Below are 14,924 nucleotides of genomic sequence, written 5' to 3'. Positions count from 1 at the left end.
GCAGGTTTCCGCGCATTGACTTGATCAAAAGCAAGTACCCGGTCCAATGGCTCAGTCCAGAGGATGATCTGCGTTTATTCCTCTGTGCTCAAAGACGCAGACTCATTGTTCCCACTAAGTAGGGTGAGTCTGTAATAAGGAGGCAAGTTAACGTTCAGTCTTGTTACCGGAGCATATACAGGATTTATCCGATGAAAATGTTTTTTAAAAAATGAATTCTTGAGAACACGCGCGTGCGGGAAACTATACCCGCGGGCGCGCGAGCGTAGATGTGCCTGTCCCACTGTCAAGAAAGGTGTCGGCGCACTGAATGCAAGCGAAAGCAACCGGCTGTCCCACAGGCTGTTCCAACTTTAACAACTGTATTAACTTCCAGGGTAGTGAATTGAACATGCAATTGTAATTGGGTGTGTGGTATATTTTCATGCACGGACACGCATGTTCCACAACACACAAACTGAACAACACTCAATTTTCCGATCAGCGTCCTTGCGATCTTGTTATAATAACAAGTGCACGTTACTGATGCAATATGGTTGAGACCATTCGGGCTTATTCTAGAGGGGTGCAAGGAATAGTCCAAGTAGTGGGGGAGTTTTATACAATATGTTTAAAACATAAAAATAAAAAGGTTTTAAAAAGTTATTGTTTAATGTTTTAAGGAGGTGACGCTACTCAGCCAATCAAATCGGTGCAGTCAGCACGATAGATTCAAACACACACAGAGACACGACAAGAGGAGAGAAACAGTCGGAGTAATTTCAAATGGCGGAAGGTAGACAGCGAAAACAGAGCATTTCATTACATTTTCTCTTACTGGACCTCTTTGAAATCCAATCGAATACCCCTGCATTATAGCAACAACAACAATAATAATAATAATAATAATAATAATAACAGCAATAATAATTGGGAGGGGGGCCGCGGCTGTTCTTATGTTCTCTGAGGGGAGGCTCACCTACCCACACTTTGAAAACCCCTGGTCTATATGATAGAGAACTGTAGCGGATACGACCCCCGTATCGTCTCTGTGTGGCTAGGGCATAGACTCCCTCTCAATACTGACATCAAGAACTAAAGACAGAAGCACACAACATTTTTTCTCACATAATCCCATTGTGATAATGGGTATGTAAATAGATTGATTGTTGGAAGACATGTCTAAATATGTGTTACCCCATTTGTACATTGAACGTTAACTGCCAGCTGTTCAGGCTTGAACATCTGCTTCAACCTGTCCAAATTGGGTCTAAATTGATCCATATTTGTACGTTTATTTGTATCCACTACATATTTCCTTTACAGGGAATTTTTTGCGTCCATATGGGCTAAATGCTAACCTAATTTCTTCTCTACTAGTGCTTGTCAGGTTTGTCTATAGCTTATTTTTCTAAGTGGCTTTTCTGTTGAGGGTTGACATGTGGTGATCAGGAGATAACATCATGGACCAGATTGCAGAAACCATCTGGACGCTTGGACGCAGGTTGGTGCAGACAGACGTAGGGAATCACAGACTGCATCAGAGTGTGGAGAGCATGGTGTTGTTGAGTGAGCCGTCAGGGACATGTGGAGCTTCAGACAAACCAAGAGCGGCTACTGAAAAAGATGCAGTGCAGCTGATCATTTAAGATAAAATGTGTTTGCATTTTCCTAAATGTTTCAACCTTTACACTTGTGATTTAGAAAGGGAAGCATGTGTTTACTTAAAGATATATGACAGGGTTAGTGTTAAGACTTTCAGCTGGGCAGACATAAACAGTGTCATGAAAATAGTGGTAATGTATAAGTGTCCCAAACCACGTAATAATAGTAATTTAGTATTTAATGGACTTACTGATACAACTGACCTACATTGTAGTCCAACTTCTCGTTTTGGCAGCCACCAAGCATGTGTGTTAGTTTCCTCTTCTGAAAGCTTTTAGGATCATTTGATTTTCACTATTTCATCTGAGTACAAACAAAAGTACAGCAGAGAGACAACAGAATTTGGAATTTAATTGTGAAACTGAATCACATCATATGATGAAAAGAGACTACAATCCTTTTAAAAAAGTCCCCATTATAATCCTCTTCACTCACATGTTATGTTGTCTTTGTTTCTGTCACATGTCTGTCCTGTAAAGGTTAATGTAAATTTGCAGCTGGAGCGTAAAAAAAACAAAAAAACTGGATGTGGTAATAATTCAACATGTCAAAACCGAGTACTGTTTCCTAAAAGGTTTCCGGTCAGCAAGTTAGCAACCAAATTATCCCGGTAACAGCTCAAGCATGTATGACTCAAGCCTTTAATCATACCATGTTAGTCGGCAAAAATGTCATCACATTTGAACAAATGCCAAAATAAAAGCCCTTCAGCAACCAGGACCAGAAATTTGTCAGCAGCTGTCGTGAAGAGTTATAACATAGCCTACAGACTCTTTAACTCGCCGGGTTGAATAACATAAATAGCTGAAGATCTCCGCTAATTTGTGAAGTGAAATTGTTTATGCTAGCGCTAATGTTTAACAAAAGTGACAAAGAAGACAAGAAATGTACAGCATAGAACTTCCCTGTTTTCAAATGTGTAAATATTTTCTGTTCCGTATTTTTAACAATAAGATAGAAAATTCAGCATGCAACGTTCCACCACTCACTCAGGCTGCCACACGCTCTATTGATTCTTACGCTGAACGAGGCATCATGAGACACGCTTCTCATTCAGTTTTGTCACAACATACACCAACAGTCTGTCAGGGGAAGTGAAAATGCTAAGTCAAGACTAACCATAGCTAGCAGAAGTGATATAAGCCAAGAGAAGCTCGAAAAAAGAAAAAAAAAACTCCCACCCCTGCACATAATGACATAGGTGAGAGACAACTTGCTCCATTCTCGAAAACTGGACGCCAATTTGAAGAGGTGGAAAACATTTCAATGAGATTGTTCGGATCAGTCCACATTAGGCATGGGACATTTTATTTCACGACTGCTCTAGCCAAAAAAATTGCAATTCAAAAAATGACACCAATAATCATTCAAATGGCACTAGACGTACTGGAATTACTTGACCTTACATTTTGTAAAGTAAATAATGATTTTATTGCATCACAGTTAGGATATTTTTCAACAAATTTTAAATAAGTTACATAGCTTGAATAAAGGCTTGAATTCTGTTTGTAAATGGTCTGTACTTATATAGCGTCATAATGAGGTTTATCCAGATAATGGACATTCACTATCACTTTGATATATATTACGCAAACTTTCTGATGATCAGTTACTTAGTTTCGGTCATTTACTAAGAAAGATAAAGTCAGAAACTCAGATTCCAGCTTCGTATATGTGATTCTTTTTTTGTGTTGTACTACTTTAGGTCAGCAAACTGAATATATGTGTGGACCAAAGAAGACATTTAAGACATTATCTTGGGCTTTGGAAAACACAGATTGAATTTCTTTAAAATGTTCTGACATTTTTAAGGAACTCAAGAACGTATTGATTTGTTACTAATCAAGTCCATCTAGGTATTGTATTACTTTTATTATTTGCGTGTGTGTGTGCACGTGCGTGCGTGGCGTGCGCGCGTGCGTGGTTCTCCTTCTTTGTCCCATTGTGTCGTGTGAGCAGCTTCCTGGCTGGACAGCAAAAAGACATGTAACTCTGACCCGCCCTCACCAGTCCTGTGATCTAGCCCAGGCTTTATCAAACATCTCTGCCATATTCTCTGCATTTAAGAGGATTTGCGTTAAGTGGTTCTTTGGTCGTTTTCCTAGGAGGCAAATGACCTGTGACCCTGAAAGAAGCCACACATCTGGTTGCGTTTGAGAAAGCAAACAAACATTGTAAGCCTGCTGCCACAGTTCATAAACCATACAGGGGGGTGTCTGTGTGTGTAGAGGAAAGTCTGTGGCGAGTCATTCTTTAAGTATCCATCCATCCAATTCATTCACACCTTCTGGAAAACATACTACATGTTACTACACCGCGTATCCACCCAGAGAAAGTACATGTGCCAACTTTGTCCGGGTCATGATCCCCAAGGAGACATGGGAGATCTCGAGTTGCCGCGCATTCACAACTCAGGCCAGGTCACCTTCTGTATCGTATAACAGCATGTTGACAAGCACTTCGCAGAGCTTTTCACATGCACAGTGGTAGTGTCTGTTATGCGGTGTTTGCACCAGTCATAAAAAGAAATCCATGTTAATGAAGCCGTTTGTGAGTCTGAAAAGTATCCCTGCTCTGCATTCGACATACAGATATTTGACACAGTTAAACCAGTAACCTGATAGAACACTGATGACTTCAGGTTCTTGACTCTCTGAGCCCCACAGCAATATAATCACTTCTTTAACTGCATAAGAGAGAATGACTTCAAACGCTCAAAAGGTGTGACATCCTACCACTAGGATCATGTGAATTCTCTTTTCTCATATGCAAATTTCCATCTGTAAGAATATTAAAACATCCCTCATGGAAGGAAGAAGGGAGGGCTGTTTTTTTTTGTTTTGACATCATGCCTCTGGGTGTTACAGTGGTTTAGACTTGTTAACTTGAATTCTTAAAATTCCTGCCGCAGTCTTATGCCTCAAAGAAATGGCTTATTAAAACACATGACTACAACAAGCACCGAGATTAAGTTGGAAACTGGCTTTTACCCCTCTTGTATGTAGTCTGGCACTGTGACTGCACTGCAAGGTACCAATTACCGAGTGAGATGGAAGGTATCACCATGGCAAGTTAAAGCAGTGATTGATGGAATGACCTCTAGCATGATTAATAAAATGCGAGGGCACAACATGTTCTCTGTTCTTTATTCCATCACCCGCGTGTCTGTCCATTTAGCATTTGAAGGGTAGTTTAACCTGGGAGTTAAGAGACACATGATGAGATGCGTTCCATCCCTCAAGGCCTACTAAAAAGCCCAGTAATAATAAAAACCCCTCACAAAACAGGACAGTAACTCTTCTACCTGCTGTTAGGACTCCACAGTGTGTTTGTCCCCTTCTCTCTTGCTATGGAAGATGATGTACAGTGTTTGTATGACTTCAGTGGTGCTGAGGTTGCAGTGAACTGAAACCACTGGCATTGTGGCTAAGATGAGAGTTAGAAATCGGCAGCTATTTATACACGCCCAAGCCAAGAGAAACTTCATGCGGGTCTTTCCCACCAAGGGGGAGGGCTGGAGAGATGGAGTGGAAGAAAAAAAAAGAAACAAGAAAGGAAAGAGGTAGCAAAAAGAGGAAGCTCGAGGCTGGCTTCCTGCATGTCGGTCTTCCTGGGCACTACTCAGTCAGTGTGATTGTATGCATGTTCACGCGTCTTCCTGTTTGCCTTGTCAACAGTAACCACAGGTGCTTTGGAGAGTCAACAACAGCAAAAGGAGAGAAAGAAGTGTAGAAAAACATGCAACTATGAAGTGTACGTGCACTCACACACCAAAACACAATATCATTTACCCATACGTCGGTGTTGGACATGTTATATCGCTTGTGTGTGGCCCAAAGCAAGGGTCACAGGGGGCAGGACTTCCAGATGTTTCCTATTATCCCACAGCACTGACGAGACCTTCCTGGTCACCCTAACTCTGGGTCTCACACTTCTCAGAATCAAGAAGGAAGGGCAGACGATTTTATTGGCCATGTGATTCCACTGTTGTTTTAACCAAGGCATTGGTCAATGTGGTCAAACAATAAAAAGGACAGCGTCTTTCAAAATGGCAATCCCCATCCGCATGGGTTTGAAGGAAAATGCCTCGGTTATGACGCCACTATCCTGTCATGAATAGGCAAAACTTTGGTAGATCATGACGGAGGAAATCCAGTTGCGCGGATTAAATCAACAAAGTGCTACCCTGAAGAAAATCCCCTCTAATCTATGGCGCTGAGAGATGATCAATTTTAGACACAAACAAGGGAATTTGCTGCAACAAAAGCTGGGCACTTATCACCGTAAACCTGGAATAGAAAAGGAATCATCTTGTTTGAATTGGACTGCTTCCTCTTTACCTCAAATAGGCAATAGATCCAGAGATCCGCAATGATACTATAGAGTCAAATGAATCCCTAGTCTAATCCCTCCTTTCACACCCCCAACCCCCTTCTCACCTCTCCTCCTACCAACATGCTTCCCTGCAGCACGTTGGATAGGCTTGCTGTTAATCGCCGAGGGATGAGTGACATGCAGAATGGCTGAGATTCCAAAGCCGGATAACCATGTCTTTCGCGTGTCATTTGCAAAGATTGCGATTGAGAATCGATTCTGTACGGGGGGCTAAAGAGCCAGGAGGTTGTGGAAGAGCACAAAGGGAAGTGGAAAAGATATCAGTGATAAGGCAAACAGAGAGTGATGTGGGTGGTAAAAGAGCGAGCTGCCATTCTATCTGCCACTGTTCAATTTCTATTCTGGACGTAGGGGGAACAAACCCTGTAAAGATGAGGACTGCCAGGTGGCTGCAGATAAAGACACTGATGAGTCTATACAAATATGATAATGTATTTCTACTTTTATATATAGACATGTCCGGTGTGAAGGCAGAAATGTGTCAGTGATGTAAACCGCAGTATGTCATGTTGTGGTGTATGTTCCACAGAAATGTAACTTTACAGTCTGGACTGAAGTTCACTTTTCTTGAATGGGTAAAACCCCTCCCGCGGTTTGGCTTCCTATGGTATCCCACAGAAATCAGAACATTCTCTGTGTGCTGTTGTTAAGCATTCTGGGATATGTAGGAGATATCTCACTACACTAAGCAAGGCAGGTTTAGAAAAAAGCAGACACTCAAATATAAACAAAAAAACTAGGGATGCAATAAGGTTGGTTTTCTTTATCGAGTCAACTGACAATTATTTTATAGGTTTATCAGTTATAGGTTTTGTACAAATTGTCAGAAAATAGTGAAAACTCCCAGTTTCAAAGTCCAACGTGATGTCTTTAAATGTCTTGTTTGGTCAATCCAAAACCAAAAATGATTACTTTCAATATGATATCAAACCGATTGGAGGAGTCCTCCATGCTTAGGACCTTTAAAACAAAATGTTCTCCCAATCTTGCCATAAGAATACTGCAATAAGTAATTGCCGATTCCTTTTCTGTTCTATTAAGGAACATATTGTTGCATTTCTGTTTGAAACACAAATGACCCCTTAATGAACAATCTGATTCTTCTCTATAACGACTCTCACTTTCATTCCCCATCACAGCCTGAGGCAATACACCCCTTACCCACCTACCCCCGCCCTGAACCACCATATATCTTTATTGAAACCATATGCTGTGAGCTCCCACAGCCAGACTCCCCTTATCAACACCAGTGAGCTGCATGGTGACAAAGCCTCGGCTCCCACTGTGGGAAGGGGAGCAGGCTCAGCTGGACCCTAGACATGGAACATGGAGGGGGGGGATTTGCAGAGGATTGGGGTCCGTGGAGAGAACTGATGTTTCTGTTCTCTTGTCCATGTGCTCTTTTTAGAAATCCAAGCCATGAGCCCTTAATGCCACAATGTATGGATATCAGTGGGTTTTGGAATGATGTCATTGGAAGTCTTCTCATATAGGGTAAATTAATACAGGGCAGCAGGCTTTGGCATCAAGACTTATTCACACAGTATGCGCCCATATGGGAAAATGGATAGTAATGAGGGCAATCTCATGTCTACATAAACACTTGTTAACAAGATGATACATCAACAACGTCAATCCACTCATTTAAACACTACAGAGCAAAAGCACATAAGAGGATATTCTTTTCGTTTTTCACCAAATAGGGTTTGTACGGAGTGAAGCCTTTCTCATCAAACTGTGAATGCGCAACATTTGAAATCATCAGTTTACCACTTAGGCTTCATCATAACAAGAGAATCTAGAAGGGGAAGAGAGCAGACCTCGATGATTATGTGAAAAATAATGCTGGCATCCGCTTTATGTATCTGATCGGCTCCAACATTTGACTGATTGTTCATTTCCCATGGTTCAGTCCTCCACCAAGTTTCATTTTTCCAGAATCCAGCTGACTGACTAACTAACAAACTAAACCAAAGACATAACCTCCTTGGTGAATATAAAGACTAATCTTGCCCCTCCATGTAAATGCAGCATTGTGTGTATAAAAGGCCATTCTATGCAAAGACCCTGGTGATAACAGAGGTTCTCTCAAGCCTGATTCCACTGGGGCTACACACCGTGTGGCTTGAATCAAGACATGCCAATTTATGTGATGATGGGGGGGGCTGGCCACGGTGGAGGGGACTGGCAAGCTTTCAGATGTTCACAGAAAAGCGCTCTCCGACTCGTCCGGTAAAGCATCGGGGGCTTTGTCTTTATCATCAGGAACTGAGTTTGGGGGGAGAGGAGGTCAAAGCGTGTTCCTCTGCTGCCTGGTCTGTCTTGCAACAGAAGATAAGCCTCGTCTGTTTCTTGTGTAACCGAGAAAGGAAGCAGTGCCACAGTTTGGCCCCCCAAGTCTTGTAGAACTCAAATCAGTAAACGAGTTTAGGCTTCAGTTGCATGAATCATCTGCGTTAAGTGGGTATAATCTGGCAAAAGTAGTGCTTTCTTCTCTGACTTGAAGTGATCATTTAGTATCTGTTTGACACAAGGCTACTGTTTGCAGAAATGTACTGACTTATTTCAAGAACTTTGAGGAAGTTCCTTAACGCGTGACAGCACGAGAGAAAGAGGGAACAAGCAGTTGCAAGATGTTGGAATCGGAAAATGTATAGAATGATTTGCATATCCTCAAGAAACAGCACGTAAAAATGATCTCAATCCACACCAACCTTTTAAGCAGGGTGTCAAAGCGAGTAAAAAGAGCTTTGAATCCTTAAGTGTTTAGAAGCTGACCCTGACCTTTGACCTTGTTGCAAAGGGGGCAACAAAAAAAGAGATTTTCCTACAGCAGCCTCAGCAGGCAATAAAGAATCATCATAAATTCCCTATATTGCCGTCACATTAAATATGGCCAATTTGGAGTTCATCTAAAGCTAACTTAGTCTCAGAGGAAAGCAGCAGCCACTTGCATATAACAAACATGACAAGGCAAGGATGAGGAAGACAAACGAAAAATGACAAGGTGAAGAGTAATAGTTTCCTGCAGGTGGGAGCCATCTTCAGTGTGTTGGTGTCTGAATTGGAGTGTGTAATGTTACCAGGATGTTCATTCATAAAGCAGCTGATATAGCCTACAATGAGTGATTAAGTAGCAGTGCTGAAATGGTTCCTTATCTCTGTATGGGGAAAAGGAGGTGTGGCAGTGTTGAATGCTCATGAATATCGATGTATTTCTTAGGCCAGTGTGGATTGAGCTCTCCTTTAATTTTTTTTTTGAACGTGTGCTTTAACACACAATGGAGATGTGTGAATGATGCCCTCCAGCACTCATGCCCATGTTGAAAAGTAGCCAACTGGAGCCAATCAATGAATTTGTTTCTGACATTACTACATATTTGTTTAGAAACATGCAGCATATCCAGCAGGCTGCCCAGTAAGAAAACAGCTGTCAATAAAAGTCCGAGTGAATAACAAAAAGTGCCGCAAAACAACCTATAAACCACAGCTTTGCCTGTTTTTATAAAACAATAACATGAGTTAACATATCCATCAAAAACTCGTGTGTGTATAGAACGTATCGCCAAACCCCCAATATGAATTGCTGTTGATTTAGTGTCATGCCCAGCCTGTAAACTACAGCAGGGGCCGGTAATATAAAAGTAGTTTTTATTGTGCAAAGCGTGCCAATTAATGTTCTGTACATACGCCGAATTAAAGTGTAAAGTCTGTCATGTTATAAAATGTCACCAATGTTCTAATGCAGCGTGTATTTGTGTTCAATGAGACGGTAAACTTGAATTGAAAGATTTACGAGTGGGGTTTGGCTTAATGTTCTGCCAGTGTAGGTGAAAGCGGAACGTGACCCAAAGCAGCGTGAAAGGTAATGTCAAACTTACCGACTGAAGGAAAAGCAATATCCGAACATAATGCCTCTCGGTGTTGAGCATTTCATTTAAAACACAAAGCCGGAGCCGCTGCTGTCGGTCCGAATCCTTGGTGGCGTGGATACCGTTCTCGTGATGCCCGTCGTCCTCTTCCATGATGGTAAGAAAGGTCGCTCTCTACAGAAATGCTCTTATTTCACTAAGTATCCACACTTTGTCGAGTTATTGCTTCAGTCCATCGTTCAAGAGCAAGTTTTCCAAAACCCCTCACAAGTAATGATGAGGATTGCACCGGTCACACAGGAGATAAAGTTCACTAAAAGTGCCAAACAACAAGCGGAGAGCCTGGCTGTGTGAGCAGCTGAGAGCGGCGGAGCGAGGCAGACTGCAGAGAGGCTGGAGGGGAGGAGGAGGAGGGACCCGGAGCAGAGACACAGGGGCCACAGCTCACTTCTGCTGTGAAGGAGCACACAAACAAACAGAACTTTCAACAACAGTTACATTAATGAACTGCATAAACAATCATATGTCAAAATTAAACAGGCGTGTTAAATAAATGGACTGTAGTAGCCTACAAGGTACAATATTTGCCTCCAAACTGTAGTGGACTAGAAGTAGCATTTGGAAATACTCAAGTGAAGTACTAGTATGTCAAAATAGTACTTGTGCAAAACTTGAGTGAATGTATTTCCACCACTGATGACAACTAAACTCAACGTATTAGTCATGCTTAGCCTACCAGGGAAATGCCTTAAACAAACTATATATGTTCATGTAAATATAATAAAACATGAAATAAAAGATTCAAATAAATTACCTATTGCAGTAAACAAAGTAACTTACCTTTAATCTTTTATATACAATGTTAAATGAACATAGCCTACTGTTATAAGTAAAGACACCTCAGAAATACTTGTCACGCTGCTTTCCCTAGGCTAGGTTAGCTGTTAGTCCAGGGCTAATGATATGAAAAAGCCATTGAAAAGTCTCAAATGTTAGCATCCCCCCTTCTTGATGCACCAATGCATGTTGCAACTACACAGAAATACATATCAGAAAGTCTGATATCAAAACTTTTAAAAAGTAAGTATTTGAATTAAGTGTCACGCATATTTATGATACAGTTGTGTTAATTGAGTAACTTAGCTAAATATGTTGCCCCCTACCTACCTGTCACAATAGCAGCCTATCTCACCTGTAGCGAGCACGAGCTGGTACATTTAAGAGGAAGGCGCCCTCTGGTGGATAAAGACAGAAGTGCGACTTAAGGTGGTAGAATGAGCACAGGTAGTAATGTGATAAAAAATAACTTTTAGAAACGATTCGGTCTATAAACCACTTTCATGTATCATAAGATATAGCACTGACATGTGTCGTCTGTATTTTTTGTTGTGTTGAATTAAGATTTCCCATGGTATTTTTTCAATAAACTAAATATATGCCACCTGTTCTTGGTGTAGCCGAAAGGGATGCATAAAGGCTGCAACAATGTCAGTTAAGATTTAATAAGCTTGAGGGCATGATGGCAAGTTTTGGCAATACTGGCACAGGTCTCGACCAAGAGCAGTTGGTTGTTTTTATAGAGGGAACATCCTGCTTATTTCACTGCACTCACAGACAAGCGTTAATGCCTTGGGCCACATTCACTTTAATTGTGCTGTGAATATTCATAATAGAGCAACTGAAATATCTGCCTTGTAATCCTTTGAATTTTTGCTGCAATTATTACAAGTTATTTAGATGTATGTCTTAATATAGAGCCTAAGTTGCCTCTGGAGGGGAAAAGATTACCAATAAAAAAAAATCAAAGCAATCCTGTGAACAAAAACTGAAATATTAGGAATGGCAGGAATTAAAATGTCAATAATAGTTTTAATCAATGCATGTTACATTCAATACCCATTGTGATGCTCCCACACATAATTGCATACATACATAATTTCTCGCAATCCCAGATGAGGAATGCAACAGACAACTTTTAAATGCCTTACACTATCATATTTACATATTTATCCTCCGCTTCTGTACACGGCAAATCTTTAAATATGGAGGAGTAACTAGCATGTATGACTGATTGTATGTGGTTTCTTTGAAGCAATGTTACTTTTTCCTTCCAAAAAAAGGCATGTGCGCGAAGCACCGTCATAGAAAGTGAGTCACACAGTTAGACATGACAGGTTAAAAACTCCTCCGACGCCTCGTCTTCATTCGTATTTCACAAGATAAAACTCTTCCTTCAGCAGGGTTTTCTTTCAAACTGCACAAAAGTACAAAAAGGACATGAAAGGTAACCAATGGGAATAGAAAGAATCAACATAAAATGTGCTCAGTGCATTAAGACTTTCCAATATAACAAAGAGGAGTTTGCCCTGTTCCATTGCTGTGATAAATAAATTCACATTGTTACAGGCAGACAGTGAAGAGGGCTTGAATCAAAACTAAAGTACAGTGAGTCAACGGAAAAAACGTGAAGCAAAAAGAAAACATGTGAAGGCTAAACTGCACATTTCTGTTGCCAAAACATTTAAATATTGGGTTTGAGTGAAAAAAGTAGCTTTAATTACATAATAAGCCAAAATGCAAGCTATGTATAACACAAATAGCTGCAGTGAGTGAGTTGGCCTCTGAAGAGATCACTATAGATTAGTTTGGAGGAGCAGGACAGTTTAACTGTGCTTTAGCTCCGTTTGGAAATGTGGATAAAATATCTTTGTGGTCATTTTGAATTTGCCCTGCAAACACTATGTGCAAAATTAAGGAGTTTCTGTAACTAAATGCATTATAATTAGAACAAGAGTTCTAGGGTTATGTCTAGCCCAAATGGAGTTTTTATGGGGGTCACTATGACTCCTTGTAGTGTGTATGAATCGACTGGCTGAACACACTGCAGTAGGTTGTGAGATGGGATGAATGAGATGGCGTAGTTGTCAAAAATGGCAACGTAGGAGTCCTAGAAACCAAATACAAATATATAAAGAAAAATAAATCTTGTGTGCTTGGCCCGATGTGTGAGGAAGACTTCAGCAGGTGTCTGCATGTTCAATGAAAATGTGTTTTAACATTAGATGAAGGGTTAATGCTTTCAATCCCTTCGTGAAGCCACTTGCCTTAAAGCAGCAGGAGATGATTATTACAGAAAATGTTTTATAACGTTTGCATCTCCTCGGAGAGAAATCCAGCTGTGAATCTGTTTGATTAAAACAAAACCAGATATGCAGATTTTGGAACACAACTCTGTATTACCAAAATTAACAAACTTTTTTACAATTTCAGAAAAGCCGACCGTGTAACTATTGCAGTTAAAGACGAGCAGAGACTCTTTTTTTGCCACGAAGCATGATTCTAAATGGTGGGGGGNGTGGCTCTGTACTTCCTTCACAAAATACACCAAAAGCAGCGAAGAAGACTTCACGAGCATGCATGGTTGCCATGGTTGCCCTTCTGTTTATTCTCCGTGGTGGACCACGGAGAATAAACAGAAGGGCAACCATGGCAACCATGCATGCTCGTGAAGTCTTCTTCGCTGCTTTTGGTGTATTTTGTGAAGGAAGTACAGAGCCACTTACAGTCCCAGCATATGTACTACAGCGTCTCCAGCCGGTCGAGCGGTCTCGTGTGAACGGACGCGTTTCTGGTGCCGATTGCGTGTGGACGGAAGACTTTTTTGATATTGAATTCGGTTCGTTTTTGTTACCGTCTCCGTGTGGCTAGGGTCTATGATGAAGTGACAAGATGCCTTTGAACCTAAAAAAGTGTTGCTACCATAAAGGACATAACTTTGTGGGATTGCGGCTGTGGCTCAGTGGATATTGTGATGGACTTTGAATCACGGGATAGCAAGTTCGAGTCCCACTGCAGTCAGCATGTCGTTGTGTCCCTGGGCAAGACACTTCACCCCAAATTGCTCCAGTGGGGATTGTCCACAGTATTGAATGTGTGTAAGTCGCTTTGGATAAAAGCGTCTAACAAATGACATGTAATGTAATGTATAACGCATCATTTTGGGCAGTCACTGTAAAAGTAGGAAAATCTAGCTAAATGACGAGGCGGAAATTGCCCCTCAGTTTTACATGCGTCATGCCAACTTGTCTGATACAACCAAGTCATGCTCAGAAGTTTTAAATGTCTGCATCAGTAACACCATTTTAAGCAGAATCTTTACAGACTGTAAAGGCTCGCTGAGCCAGAAGAAGGCTGACAGATTTATCACTGCGTGTGTCATTGAAAGTGTCACATAATGAATTCATTAATGCAACAGAGCTGATGAAGGCTGATGAGTAGGCAGTCTTAAACAGGAAGTCTCTGGTCCAGTGCTGACTGTCTGTTTCTCTGTGGTCCAGACTGCCTCTCTTCCCCCTTGTAGCGTTTAGTTTCCGCCCAACTCATAGAGCACTGAAGTTTAAAGACCTTCAAAGTGGAAGTGAGTGAGAGTGGGAGAAAAAAAACTGGACATGACTCAAAGAAGACTTTGTGTTTTGGTGATTGGCTCTGCCAAAAAGGGTTTCTCTTGGAAGACAGCGAAGGACTGGTTGGTGCTTGAAGGCAAGCTGAGGGAGTTTTGGAGGGTTGGGGCGAGATGTGAATTACAGCTTCAGAGAGAAAGTAGTCTGCTAAGATGTGCTGGGTTCTCTTATTGTGGCGACGCCACAGGCCATTCTCTGGCTCTGCTGCACCTAGGACACAAAGAGGGGATTTCTTCATTTATTTATTCAATTTCATGCCATGTCGACCCCGAAATGGCCCCCATTGCCTCTTCAAACCTGCCCTGTCCCCCTTTGTGGCTGGTCATGCCAATCCTCTCCCCAAGAAAGAGAGACTCTTAATGGAGGCATTGTTTTTAGCTTGTTGTTGTTTTCTCTTGGATAACGAGCAGTAGAGAGTTTGAGGCTGGTGACCTGAGAACTCTCACAGAAAGGCCTGAATATGTGGATCTGTGATTCTGTTTAAGGGTTTTTTCAGTAGGTGTGGGAATCGCAGCAAATTGAAAAGCGGCTCTCAGGGTCTGCTGGAAAAACC

This window comes from Notothenia coriiceps, unplaced genomic scaffold (genome assembly GCF_000735185.1).
Source record: "Notothenia coriiceps isolate Sejong01 unplaced genomic scaffold, NC01 NC01_scaffold00037246, whole genome shotgun sequence".
In the NCBI taxonomy this organism is placed as follows: Eukaryota; Metazoa; Chordata; class Actinopteri; order Perciformes; family Nototheniidae; genus Notothenia; species Notothenia coriiceps.
This window is presented reverse-complemented; position numbering follows the sequence as displayed.